This window comes from Carassius gibelio, chromosome A6, assembly GCF_023724105.1.
Source record: "Carassius gibelio isolate Cgi1373 ecotype wild population from Czech Republic chromosome A6, carGib1.2-hapl.c, whole genome shotgun sequence".
Classification (NCBI taxonomy): Eukaryota; Metazoa; Chordata; class Actinopteri; order Cypriniformes; family Cyprinidae; genus Carassius; species Carassius gibelio.
The window spans coordinates 31,310,735-31,324,109 of NC_068376.1; the positions used below are offsets into that span (position 1 = coordinate 31,310,735).

General features: G+C 33.8%; 1 protein-coding gene across 1 annotated transcript in view; it reads right to left on the reverse strand.

Annotated features, from left to right (window-relative positions):
- LOC128016080 (neurexophilin-2-like) overlaps positions 1-13,375 on the reverse strand; it is a 120,898-nt gene that overhangs the window by 76,775 nt on the left and 30,748 nt on the right. The gene's annotated exons all lie outside the window — the stretch shown is intronic.

Here is a 13,375-nt window from a genome sequence, read left to right on the forward strand (position 1 = left end):
TGCCAATTTTCAAGAGTTTTTGAGCATGTTAAGGACCCCAAAAGCCCCCGAAACCTTAGAAAAAAATTAGAAGAATAAAAAAAAAAAAAAAAAAAAAAAAAAATAATCCTAAGGAAAACAATAGGGCTCTCGCCCTCCAGGCTTGAGCCCTAAATATAGCTGCAAGCAGCGATGGCGGGCTCAAGCCACCAATGCCATCACCACCCCGGTGGCATCAGGTAAACTGTGTCCAGCGGGCACATGCATTCACAATATCCCTCTGGCAGTGAGGTTTTAAAGGATATGGCGGTTAAAGGGTTAATCCGAATCATCTAGACTTTAAAATCACATTCACAGAACAATATACATATATATTCCCCAAACATATATATATATATTTAGTAACACTTTACAATAAGATTTCATTTATAAACATTATGTTAACATGAACAATATTTATATAGCATTAATTTATGTCAGTTAATATTCCAAACTTAAACATTAAAACATTGTTTTATTGTGATTTTTTTCCAAGCAAATTTTACCAATTCCAAACCATATCAATCTTAATAACTACCATTATTTTTTATTTAATCATTTATAAGTGCTATACAATAGTCCAGGAAAGCTGGAAGAGAAAAACTCCTTATATTCATGTGTGCAGAATCATTAGGCATGTTTTCTTTTACAGATGAAATGCGCTAAAAAAGAGTTTTAACTCAAACTGTTTTAACTCAAAGTCGAAAATTATGAAATACCCATGAGAAATATCAAACACAAATGTAATACAGAAATGGATAAGTTAAGACTTGACCATTGTACAAAAATGCTGACTGGGTCATGAGGTCAGAAAAGAAGAAGAAGAAAAAAAAAAAAACAGGTGAAGAAGAACTGACAAAAATAATTGCAAAATAATTAGGAATTAATGTGAAGATTAATTTTTAGTCAAATCTGCAAGACAGACTTTCATGAAAGGAGGTGGAATAAAAATGAGCTCCTAAATCTTAATCCCGGATTCTGGAAGATATATTCCTCAAACCATCGGACAAGAGGAGGTGGTGCTGGTCCTTCACGAGTCACTCTAATCTGTTCATAAAGCATATATATAAAGTCTTAATATATAGTATTTCACAATACTTCATGGTATTCTAATTAAATCATTTTTTTGGAATCTTTGATTTCTCAGAACCTGACACATTGTAATTCTGAGACTCCAGGAAAGTGGCAGTTCTGTAAAATGTTGGCACTGGAGACTAAAAGCTCCCTGATAGTTTCACACCTAATTCACTTAACACACACACACACACACACACACACACACACACACACACACACACATTACCCACAGTGACAGAGGAACAGATTGACATCAGATGTATGATAGTTTTTTAATTTTCTATCATCCATATAGTGTTGTATAGTCATGAAACTATGCATATTTCCTCAGAATGACTTGTCTTCTATGTGTACATTTTTTTGAAGTGTTTAGAAGCTGCACTTAAAAAAATGAAAGACATTTACTGGTTACTTTTTTACTGTTATTTCAAAAAATCACCACGACAAAACCATTCAAGCCATTCAAAATTCATTCGCACCTGTTCTGTAAGATACATTCTTTAAACAGTGGTAAAAGAGGATGTGGTGCTGATCCTTCAAGAGTCACTCAAAACTTATCTGTCCATAAAGCCTATAAAGAATTATTCTTAAAATACGGTTCACAATACTTCAGCTTGTTATTCTAATAAAGTGAGGGTCATTTTATCAGTAAAATACATAAAATTCATATTATTTTTCTTTGAAAGATTTCTATAAATGATTTAAATCATACTTGTTTCTACAATAATTATTTAAAAGTGATCCTATAGCTCCATCTGGTGGCCATTATTGGTACTAAGAATTGCAAGCTTGATTTATAAGTTATGATAGTTTTAATTTTATGCTGGCTCTTGAAAATGATAAAGCTATGAAACTTACTGTGCTTCCTTCAAATGATGACTTCTAGGTATATAAAAAATTATGAAGAGTTGGAATTAAAAATTTTAAGGATATAGTAAAATAACTATGGTATTTTTTTATGTTACTTTAATAAATCTCTATGGCCACACCATTTAAGGTATCCTAAACCCATTCGCAATTTAACATCTTCAGTATATGGCTTCATGTTAAAACAGTTTGGTGTGAACTACTTGTGTCTTCTTGGAGGAGAATGAATTCATTTACAGGCTGAGTTTATCATAAATCCACAATAACATTTCTGAGTTCTGTATCAATCTGTGTTGTTGTTTGTTTGTTTTTATTTTTTTTATTTTTCATAGGAAGATAACTGACCCTTTACTCTCCTTTTTAATAAATGAGCTATTTATAGCTGTATTTATAAACTGCTTACTACTGACTATTAATATTGGGACAAGGCTTTATGAAGCATGAACTGACTATTTACTAATGAGTGCAGTTATTATAAAGTGTTATCAATGCATTTGCTAATGTTAACAAATTAGACATTATTTTACAGTGTTATCAAATCCCTTAAATGATTTGTAAGTGTTTTGTAATGATTTTATTGACCTACAAGCATTTGTGAAAGTTCTGCTTGCATTACAGCTTAGTCTTGATCTGTGAGCTGAACAGATTTACTGTTACATCCATGAGATTATGTAAATTCAAATAAATATCATGTCACAGGATGTCAGAGGTCAGTATCAAATTAGTTTGAAATTATTATTTGCAGCACAAATAAGGTTTTTTAGGATTTTTAAAAATCCCTAAAACTGTCAGAAAAGGATAAGGCCTAAGATTTCTATGTGAGTGGCTAAATTTGTTTGTTTTTATAACTATAATGCATAAACTATGAAACTATACAAAATGTATAAAAAAGTACAAGTTATTCTTTTCCAATGTTTTTTATTTATTTACAATTTTTTTTTTTTTTTTTTGGGATTTACATTTTTAAAAATTTGCCTACGGCAATCATTCTAAACAGCTTGAATAAAACCTGTTAATATTTATTATAGACCACTATAACTGTGTATAATCTAACAAACGAGTTTATTATGAAAATAAAAGCGTGTACACCAGATAAATTGGACGATAAAGAAATCGCTAACAATAGTATAATAGAGCATGTTTTAGGTTTTTAGGCGTTTAGATGCAGAAATGGAAAAATCAAATGTAAAATCAAATGTAATTGATTTAATTAAATATAGATTAAGTCTTGTTAGAGCAAAATAATAAATAAATACGTACACACATTAAAAAAGCAGCCAAGATGAATGAGTTTAATTTTTTATATAGATTAAAATTGAAGACAGAAGCAGCTGGTATATGCGGTCACTTAATATTAAAATCCAGTAGATCCACTTCAGATTTATTTCTCAACAGTTTATGTTCACGTGGCTGTTTTCGTTTATATTCGCCAAGCTATTATGTATTTTGAAATAATCTTGTCCGTGATGTGTTCGTTCTTACGACGAAAGGCAGAATCCTGCAGCTCGAGAGATATATGTTATTCTGCCAGTCGCGCTTTCAAATAGTCTTGCGCACTTAAACGGGTCACAAACACCTGCATTTAGCTCGTGTTGTGTTATAATGGATGTATTGTGTGCATTTATGGCAATAATTTATTTTAAAAAGCTCTTAAAGAAGAATAAATTCGTTAGTTTTGAACTTGTGACACTGTGCGCGCTGATCGGAGGCAGTGATTTCAGATAGGCAGCCGTGAATATTTCATTTTCACACAAACAGTTCAAAAACATCTTAATTTAGCTCTTGGTGTGCTCTAATTGGTGAATTGTGTGATATCGCTGCAATACTTTATTTTTAATAGCTATAAAACAAGAATAAACTCGTTTTTTCTGAGCTCATCATTCCACACGCTCCTGCTCAGAGCGGTGATTCATCTCTCGTGTTTCTCACGTATCACTGACCACACATCCATTATTGATGAGCCCTGACCTGATAATAATCATATATGTTGGTTTAGCTTGTCAGTGTGAATTAAATCCAAGTATTTATTTGTATTTTAACCGATTTAAAAGTGAAACCAAAAGACAGTCTCCTCCCTTTTTTAATCCGGTAACTGCACCTGTAGGGGCGCTATTTCTCTCAGACAATGGAAGTCTAAGCACACACACTCAAACAGAGGGACAGAGTGATATGAGATGTCTGACAGTTTTTTAATTTTCTGTTATCCATACAGTGTTGTAAAGTCATGAAACTATGCATATTTACTCAGAATAACTTTTTTTTTTCTGTATGAAAAAAGGTTTTGAAGTGTTTGGAATTTTAAAATGCAGGAAAATTAATAATTCAATCTTTATTGTCATTTAAAAAAATCACCACGACAAAACCATCCAAGCTATCCAAAACCCATTCACAATTTAAGTTCCTCAATGTTTTTTCAACATGTACACCAAGTTTGGTGTGTATAGTGTTACTCTCCTCTGAGCAGTATGCATTAATTCACAGCTAAATGTAAAAAACAATCCACATTCAAATCAAAATAGCCGACTTCCTGTTGGTCGTAGCTGATGACTGTGAATTAGAAAGTTGTCCGTCTTGATAAGAACAATTTTTGTACTGAGTTTGGTGTCTGTAGCTAAAACTAACCCCCCCACTTTTGACAAAAGGTGGCGCTATAGAGTGCCTCTTCCACGCCCTCTTATGAACTTTTGCCAGTGTCTAGCTGTCACTAATACTGATATGTGTTCTGAGTTTGATGAAATTCTAAGCATGTTATTTGCCTCAAAATCACCTGAGAAGTATTCCAGTTTGACATGTTGCCACGGCAACAATATTTTTAGATATCCAATTTCCCCCAGCAGATTCATATCGGCTGTGTTTTAACATTATTCTGATGAAGTTTGAAGCAAATCGAGTAAAAATAAGATGCTGAATTCAAAGCATTTTGAAAATGACACACTTCCTGCTGCCAGTTGGTGGCGCTATAACTTTGACTCCTAATAGTCACATATATGTGATCGACATCATACAATGAATAATCTGATGAAGTTTGATTGAAATCAGGAAATGTATGTGGATGGTATTAGACACTTCCTGTTTCTCAATTCTCGCCATAATTTCAACGTCTCGCCACGAGCAAACCGTTCGAGATATCAAAAATCCCCTGGCAATTTTTCATCCCCAATGTCTTGAGATCATGTTGACCGAGTTTGGTGGTAAACGAGTAAAAAACCTATGACAAGTATATCAAATTCCAGAGCATGCGCTTTTTACATAACTCTAAATAGCTGACTTCCTGTTGGGCGGAGCCCAATGACATGCAATACGAAAATTGTTCGGCATAATGAGATCTATATGTGTACTGAGTTTCATATGAATATGTGCAAGTATGTGTGAGCTATGCATCAACATTTATGACTGTGTTCCAGGGGGCGCCGTAGAGCCCCTGTGCCACGCCCGGGTCCCAGCCTCTGCAGGCTTCTAAAGGGCACAGATTCCAAAGTGTGTGCAAATTTTCAAGAGTTTTTGAGTATGTTAGGGACCCCAAAAGCCCCCACAACTTTGACCAAAAATATGAATAATAAACCCTAAATAGCCAACTTCCTGTTGGGCGGAGCCTATGACATGCAGTACGAAAGTTGTTTGGTTTAATGAGATCTATATGTGTACCGAGTTTCATGTGTCTACGTGCAAGTATGTATGATATATGGCCCTCAGTATTCCAGGGGGCGCTGTAGAGCCCCTGTGCCACGCCCGTGTATCAGTCTCTGCCCGACCCTAATGGCCGCAGGTTCCAATCTGTGTGCCAATTTTCAAGAGTTTTCGAGCATGTTAAGGACCCCAAAAGCCCCCGTAACGTTAGAAAAAAATAATAATAATAATAATAATAAAAAATAATCCTAAGGAAAACAATAGGGCTCTCGCCCTCCAGGCTTGAGCCCTAATAATAATAAACGGAGCAATTCCAAGAGGGTCCTCACACCATCGGTGCTCGGGCCCTAATAATAATAAATATAGCTGCAAGCAGCGATGGCGGGCTCAAGCCACCAATGCCATCGCCACCCCGGTGGCATCAGGTAAACTGTGCCCAGCGGCCACATGCATTCACAATATCCCTCTGGCAGTGAGGTTTTAAGGGATATGGCAGTTAAAGGGTTAATCCGAATCATTTAGACTTTAGAATCACATTCACAGAACAATATATATATATATATATATATATATATATATATATATATATAACTTTAGTAACACTTTACAATAAGATTCCATTTATAAACATTATGTTAACATGAACAATATTTATATAGCATTCATTCAACAATGTTTTATTGTGATTTTTTTCCAAGCACATTTTACCAATTCCAAACCATATAAATCTTAATAACTACCATTATTTTTTATTTAATCATTTATGAGTGCTATACAATAGTCCAGGAAAGCTGGAAGAGAAAAACAGGTCAAGAAGAACTGACAAAAAGAATTGCAAAAGAATTAGGAATTAATGTGAAGATAAATTTTTAGTCAATTCTGCAAGACAGACTTTTCAGGAAAGGAGGTGGAATAAAAATGAGCTCCTAAATCTTAATCCCGGATTCTGGAAGATATATTCCTCAAACCATCGAACAAGAGGAGGTGGTGCTGGTCCTTCACGAGTCACTCTAATCTGTTCATAAAGCCTATATATAAAGCCTTAATATTTAGTATTTCACAAAACTTCATGGTATTCTAATTAAATCATTTTTTGGAATCTTAGATCTCTCAGAACCTGACACATTGTAATTCTGAGACTCCAGGAAAGTGGCAGTTCTGTAAAATGTTGGCGCTGGAGACTAAATGCTCCCTGATAGTTTCACACCTAATTCACTTAACACACACACAAACAAACACGCACACACACACACACACACACACACACACACACACACACACACTACCCATTGTGACAGAGGGACAGAGTGACATCAGATGTATGATAGTTTTTTAATTTTCTATCATCCATATAGTGTTGTATAGTCATGAAACTATGCATATTTCCTCAGAATGACTTGTCTTCTATGTGTAAATTTTTTAGAAGTGTTTAGAAGCTGCACTTTAAAAAAATAAAAGACATTTACTGGTTACTTTTTTACTGTTATTTCAAAAAATCACCACGACAAAACCATTCAAGCTATCCAAAACAAATTTGCATCTGTTCTGTAAGATAAATTCTTTAAAAAGTGGTAAAAGAGGATGTGGTGCTGATCCTTCAAGAGTCACTCAAAACGTGTCTGTCCATAAAGCCTATAAAGAATTATTCTTAATATACAGTTCACAATATTTCAGCTTGTTATTCTAATTAAGTGAGGGTCATTTTATCAGTAAAATACATAAAATTCATATTATTTTTCTTTGAAAGATTTCTATAAATGATTTAAATCATACTTGTTTCTACAATAATTATTTAAAAGTAATCCTATACCTCCATCTGGTGGCCATTATTGGTACTAAGAATTGCAAGCTTCATTTATAAGTTATGATAGTTTTAATTTTATGCTGGCTCTTGAAAATGATAAAGCTATGAAACTTACTGTGCTTCCTTCAAATGATGACTTCTACGTATATAAAAAATTATGAAGAGTTTGGAATGAAAAAATTTAAAGATATAGTAAAATAACTATTGTATTTTTTTATGTTACTTTAATAAATCGCTATGGCCACACCATTTAAGCTATCCTAAACCCATTCACAATTTAACATCTCAGTATATTGGCTTCATGTTAAAAAAAGTTTGGTGTGAACTACTTGTGTCTTCTTGGAGGAGTATGAAATCATGTACAGGCTGATTTTATCATAAATCCACAATAGAATTTCTGAGTTCTGTATCAATCTGTGTTGTTGTTTGTTTATTTTTATTTTTTTATTTTTCATAGGAAGATAACTGATCCTTTACTCTCCTTTTTAATAAATGTGCTTATAAACCAAAAACAAGCTATTTATAGCTGTATTTATAAACTGCTTACTACTGACTATTAATATTGGGACAAGGCTTTATAAAGCATGAACTGACAATTTACTTTTTGAGTTTGAAATTATTATTTGCAGCACAAATAAGGTTTTTTAGGATTTTTAAAAATCCCTAAAACTGTCAGAAAAGGATAAAGCCTATTTCTATGTGAGTGGCTACATTTATTTGCTTTCATAACTATAATGCATAAACTATGAAATTATACAAAATGTATAAAAAAGTACAACAGTTATTGTTTTCCAATGTTTTTTATTAATTTTTTTTTTTTTTGGATTTACATTTAAAAAAATTAGCCTACTGCAATCATTCTAAACAGCTTGAATAAAACCTGTTAATATTTATTATAGACCACTGTAACTGTGTATAATCTAACAAACAAGTTTATTATGAAAATAAAAGTGTGTACACCAGATAAATTGGACGATAAAGGAATTGCTAACAATAGTATAATAGAGCATGTTTTAGGTTTTTAGGCGTTTAGATGCAGAAATGGACAAATCAAATGTAAAATAAAATGTAATTGATTTAATTAAATATAGATTAATTCTTGTTAGAGCAAAATAATAAATAAATACGTACACACATTAAAAAAGCAGCCAAGATGAATGAATTTATTTTTTATATAGATTAAAATTGAAGACAGAAGCAGCTGGTATATGCGGTCACTTAATATTCAAATCCAGTAGATCCACTTCAGATATATTTCTCAACCGTTTATGTTCACGTGGCTGTTTTCGTTTATATTCGCTTAGCTATTTTGTGTTTTGAAATAATCTTGTCCGTGATGTGTTCGTTCTTACGACGAAAGGCAGAAACCTGCAGCTCGAGATATATGTTATTCTGCCAGTCGCTTTCAAATAGTCTTGCACACTTAAACGAGTCACAAACACCTGCATTTAGCTCTTGTAGTGTTACAATGGGTTTATTGTGTGCATTTGTGGTAATATTTTATTTAAAAAAGCTCTTAAACAAGAATAAATTCGTTTGTTTTGAGCTCGACACTGTACGCGCTGATCGGAGGCGGTGATTTCAGATAGGCAGCCACAAATATTTCATTTTCACACAAACAGTTCAAAAACATCTGAATTTAGCTCTTGGTGTGTTCTAATTGGTTGATTGTGTGATATCGCTGTAATAATTTATTTTTAAAAGCTTTAAAACAGGAATAAATTCGTTTTCTCTGAGCTCTTTACTCCAGACGCTCGTGATCACAGCGGTGATTCATCTCTCCTATTTCTCACGTATCTCTGGCCAGAAATAATTTATCCATGAGCCCTGAACCGGTAATAATCAGATATGTTGGTTTAGCTTGTCAGTGTGAATTAAATCTAAGTATTTGTTTGTATTTTTAACCGATTTAAAAGTGAAAGTAAAAGTCCGGGAATTGAACCTGTAGGGGCGCAATTTCTCTCAGACAATGGAAGTCTGAAGCACATATACTCAAACAGAGGGACAGAGTGAGATGAGATGTCTGACAGTTTTTTTAATTTTCTGTTATCCATACAGTGTTGTAAAGTCGTGAAACTATGCATATTTCCTCAGAATGACTTTTTCATCTGTATGAAAAAATTCTTTGACGTGTTTGGAAGCTGCAATTTAAAAATACAATAATGATTCCCTTTGTAAGGTCATTTAAAAAAATCACCACGGCAAAACCATTCAAGCTATCCAAAATCCATTCACAATTTAAGTTCCTATCAGAAATACTGATGTGTGTTCAGAGTTTTGTGAAATTCTAAGTATGTTATTTGCCTCAAAATCACCTGAGAAGTATTCCAGTTTGACATGTTGCCACGCCAACAATTTTTTAGATATCAATATCCCCCTTGCAGATTTATATCGGCTGTGTTTTAACATTATTCTGATTAAGTTTGAAGCAAATCGAGTAATAATAAGATGCTGAATTCAAATCATTTTGAAAATGACACACTTCCTTCTGCCAGTTGGTGGCGCTATAACTTTGACTCCTAATAGTCACATATATGCGATCGACATCATACAACGAATAATCTGATGAAGTTTGATTAAAATCAGGAAATGTATGTGGACGGTATTAGACACTTCCTGTTTCTCATTTCTCGCCATAATTTCAACGCCTCGCCACGAGCAAACCGTTCGAGATATCAAAAATCCCCTGGCAATTTTTCATCCCCAATGTCTTGAGATCATGTTGACCAAGTTTGGCGGCAATCGAGAAAAAAACCTATGACAAGTATTTCAAATTCCAGAGCATGCGCTTTTTACATAACTCTAAATAGCTGACTTCCTGTTGGGTGGAGCCTATGACATGCAATACGAAAGTTGTTCGGCACGATGAGATCTATATGTGTACTGAGTTTCATATGAATATGTGCAAGTATGTGTGAGCTATACATCAACATTTATGACTGTGTTCCAGGGGGCGCCATAGAGCCCCTGTGCCACGCCCGGGTCCCAGCCTCTGCAGGCTCCTAAAGGCCACAGATTCCAAAGTGTGCGCAAATTTTCAAGAGTTTTTGAGTATGTTAAGGACCCCAAAAGCCCCCACAACTTTGACGAAAAATTTGAATACTAAACCCTAAATAGCCAACTTCCTGTTGGGCGGAGCCTATGATATGCAATACAAAAGTTGTTTGGATTGATGAGATTTATATGTGTACCGAGTTTCATTCGTCTACGAGCAAGAATGTATGATATATGGCCCTCCATATTCCAGGGGGCGCTGTAGAGCCCCTGTGCCACGCCCGTGTATCAGTCTCTGCCCGGCCCTAATGGCCGCAGGTTCCAATCTGTGTGCCAATTTTCAAGACTTTTTAAGCACGTTAAGGGCCCCAAAAGCCCCCGAGACGTTGGAAAAAAATAATAATAAATATAGCTGCAAGCAGCGATGGCGGGCTCAAGCCACCAATGCCATCACCACCCCGGTGGCATCAGGTAAACTGTGCCCAGCGGGCACATGCATTCACAATATCCCTCTGGCAGTGAGGTTTTAAAGGATAGAGGGGAGCGTAGAGGGGAGCGTGCATTTGCAGTGGCTGGGCCACGACTCTGGAATACCCTGCCTTTAGAGATCAGACTGGCCCCTTCCTTGTCTATTTTTAAATCTTTGCTAAAAACTTTTTTATTTTCCTTAGTGTACTGACTACTGTGTTATGCTACATTTTGAAATGGGTGGTTTTAAATTTTTTGTCTGGTCTATTTTTATGTATGTGTAATATTCTTGCTCTTATGTTAAAGCACTTTGGTCAGCCAGGAGGCTGTTGTAAATGCGCTATACAAATAAAATGAACTTGAACTAGAACTTGAACTTGATATGGCAGTTAAAGGGTTAATCCGAATCATCTAGACTTTAAAATCACATTCACAGAACAATATATATATATATATATATATAACTTTAGTAACACTTTACAATAAGATTTCATTTATAAACATTATGTTAACATGAACAATATTTATATAGCATTCATTCATGTTAGTTAATATTCCAAACTTAAACATTAAAACATTGTTTTATTGTGATTTTTTTCCAAGCACATTTTACCAATTCCAAACCATATCAATCTTAATAACTACCATTATTTTTTATTTAATCATTTATGAGTGCTATACAATAGTCCAGGAAAGCTGGAAGAGAAAAACAGGTCAAGAAGAACTGACAAAAGAATTGCAAAAGAATTAGGAATTAATGTGAAGATTAATTTTTAGTCAATTCTGCAAGACAGACTTTCAGGAAAGGAGGTGGAATAAAAATGAGCTCCTTAATCTTAATCCCAGATTCTGGAAGATATATTCCTCAAACCATCGGACAAGAGAAGGTGGTGCTGGTCCTTCACGAGTCACTCTAATCTGTTCATTAAGCCTATATATAAAGTCTTAATATATAGTATTTCACAATACTTCATGGTATTCTAATTAAATAATTTTTTGGAATCTTAGATCTCTCAGAACCTGACACATTGTAATTCTGAGACTCCAGGAAAGTGGCAGTTCTGTAAAATGTTGGCGCTGGAGACTAAATGCTCACTGATAGTTTCACACCTAATTCACTTACACACACACACACACACACACACACACACACACACACACACACACACACACACACACACATTACCCACTGTGACAGAGGGACAGAGTGACATCAGATGTATGATAGTTTTTTAATTTTCTATCATCCATATAGTGTTGTATAGTCATGAAACTATGCATATTTCCTCAGAATGACTTGTCTTCTATGTGTACATTTTTTTGAAGTGTTTAGAAGCTGCACTTTTTTTTACTGGTTCCTTTTTTACTATTATTTCAAAAAATCACCACGACAAAACCATTCAAGCTATCCAAAATTCATTCACACCTGTTCTGCAAGATTAATTCTTTAAACAGTGGTAAAAGAGGATGTGGTGCTGAACCTTCAAGAGTCACTTAAAACGTATCTGTCCATAAAGCCTATTAAGAATTATTCTTAATATACAGTTCATAATACTTCAGCTTGTTATTTTAATTAAGTGAGGGTCATTTTATCAGTAAAATTCCTAAAATACATATTATTTTATTTGAAAGATTTCTATAAATTATTTAAATCATACTCGTTTCTCCAATAATTATTTAAAAGTAATCCTATAGCTCCCTCTGGTGGCCATTGTAGGTACTAAGAATTGCAAGCTTGATTTATAAGTTATGATAGTTTTAATTTTATGCTGGCTCTTGAAAATGATAAAGCTATGAAACTTACTGTGCTTCCTTCAAATGAGGACTTCTACTTATATAAAAAATTATGAAGAGTTAGAATGAAAAATTTTAAAGATATAGTAAAATAACTATTGTATTTTTTATGTTACTTTAATAAATCTCTATGGCAACACCATTTAAGCTATCCTAAACCCATTCACAATTTAACATCTCAGTATATTGGCATCATGTTGAAAAAGGAGTATGGAGTAGTATGAGGAGGAGTATGAATTCATTTACAGGCTGATTTTATCATAAATCCACAATAAAATTTCTGAGTTCTGTATCAATCTGTGTTGTTGTTTGTTTATTTTTATCTTTTATTTTTCATAGGAAGATAACTGACCCTTTACTCTCCTTTTTAATAAATGTGCTTATAAACCAAGGACAAGCTATTTATAGCTGTATTTATAAACTGCTTACTACTGACTATTAATATTGGGACAAGGCTTTATAAAGCATGAACTGACTATTTACTAATGAGTGCAGTTATTATAAAGTGTTATCAATGCATTTGCTAATGTTAACAAATTAGACATTATTTTACAGTTTTATCAAATCCTTAAATGACTCATAAGCCTTTGTGAAAGTTCTGCTTGCATTACAGCTTAGTATTGATCTGTGAGCTGAACAGATTTACTGTTACATCCATGAGATTATGTAAATTCAAATAAATATAATGTCACAGGATGTCATAGGTCAGTATCAAATGAGTTTGAA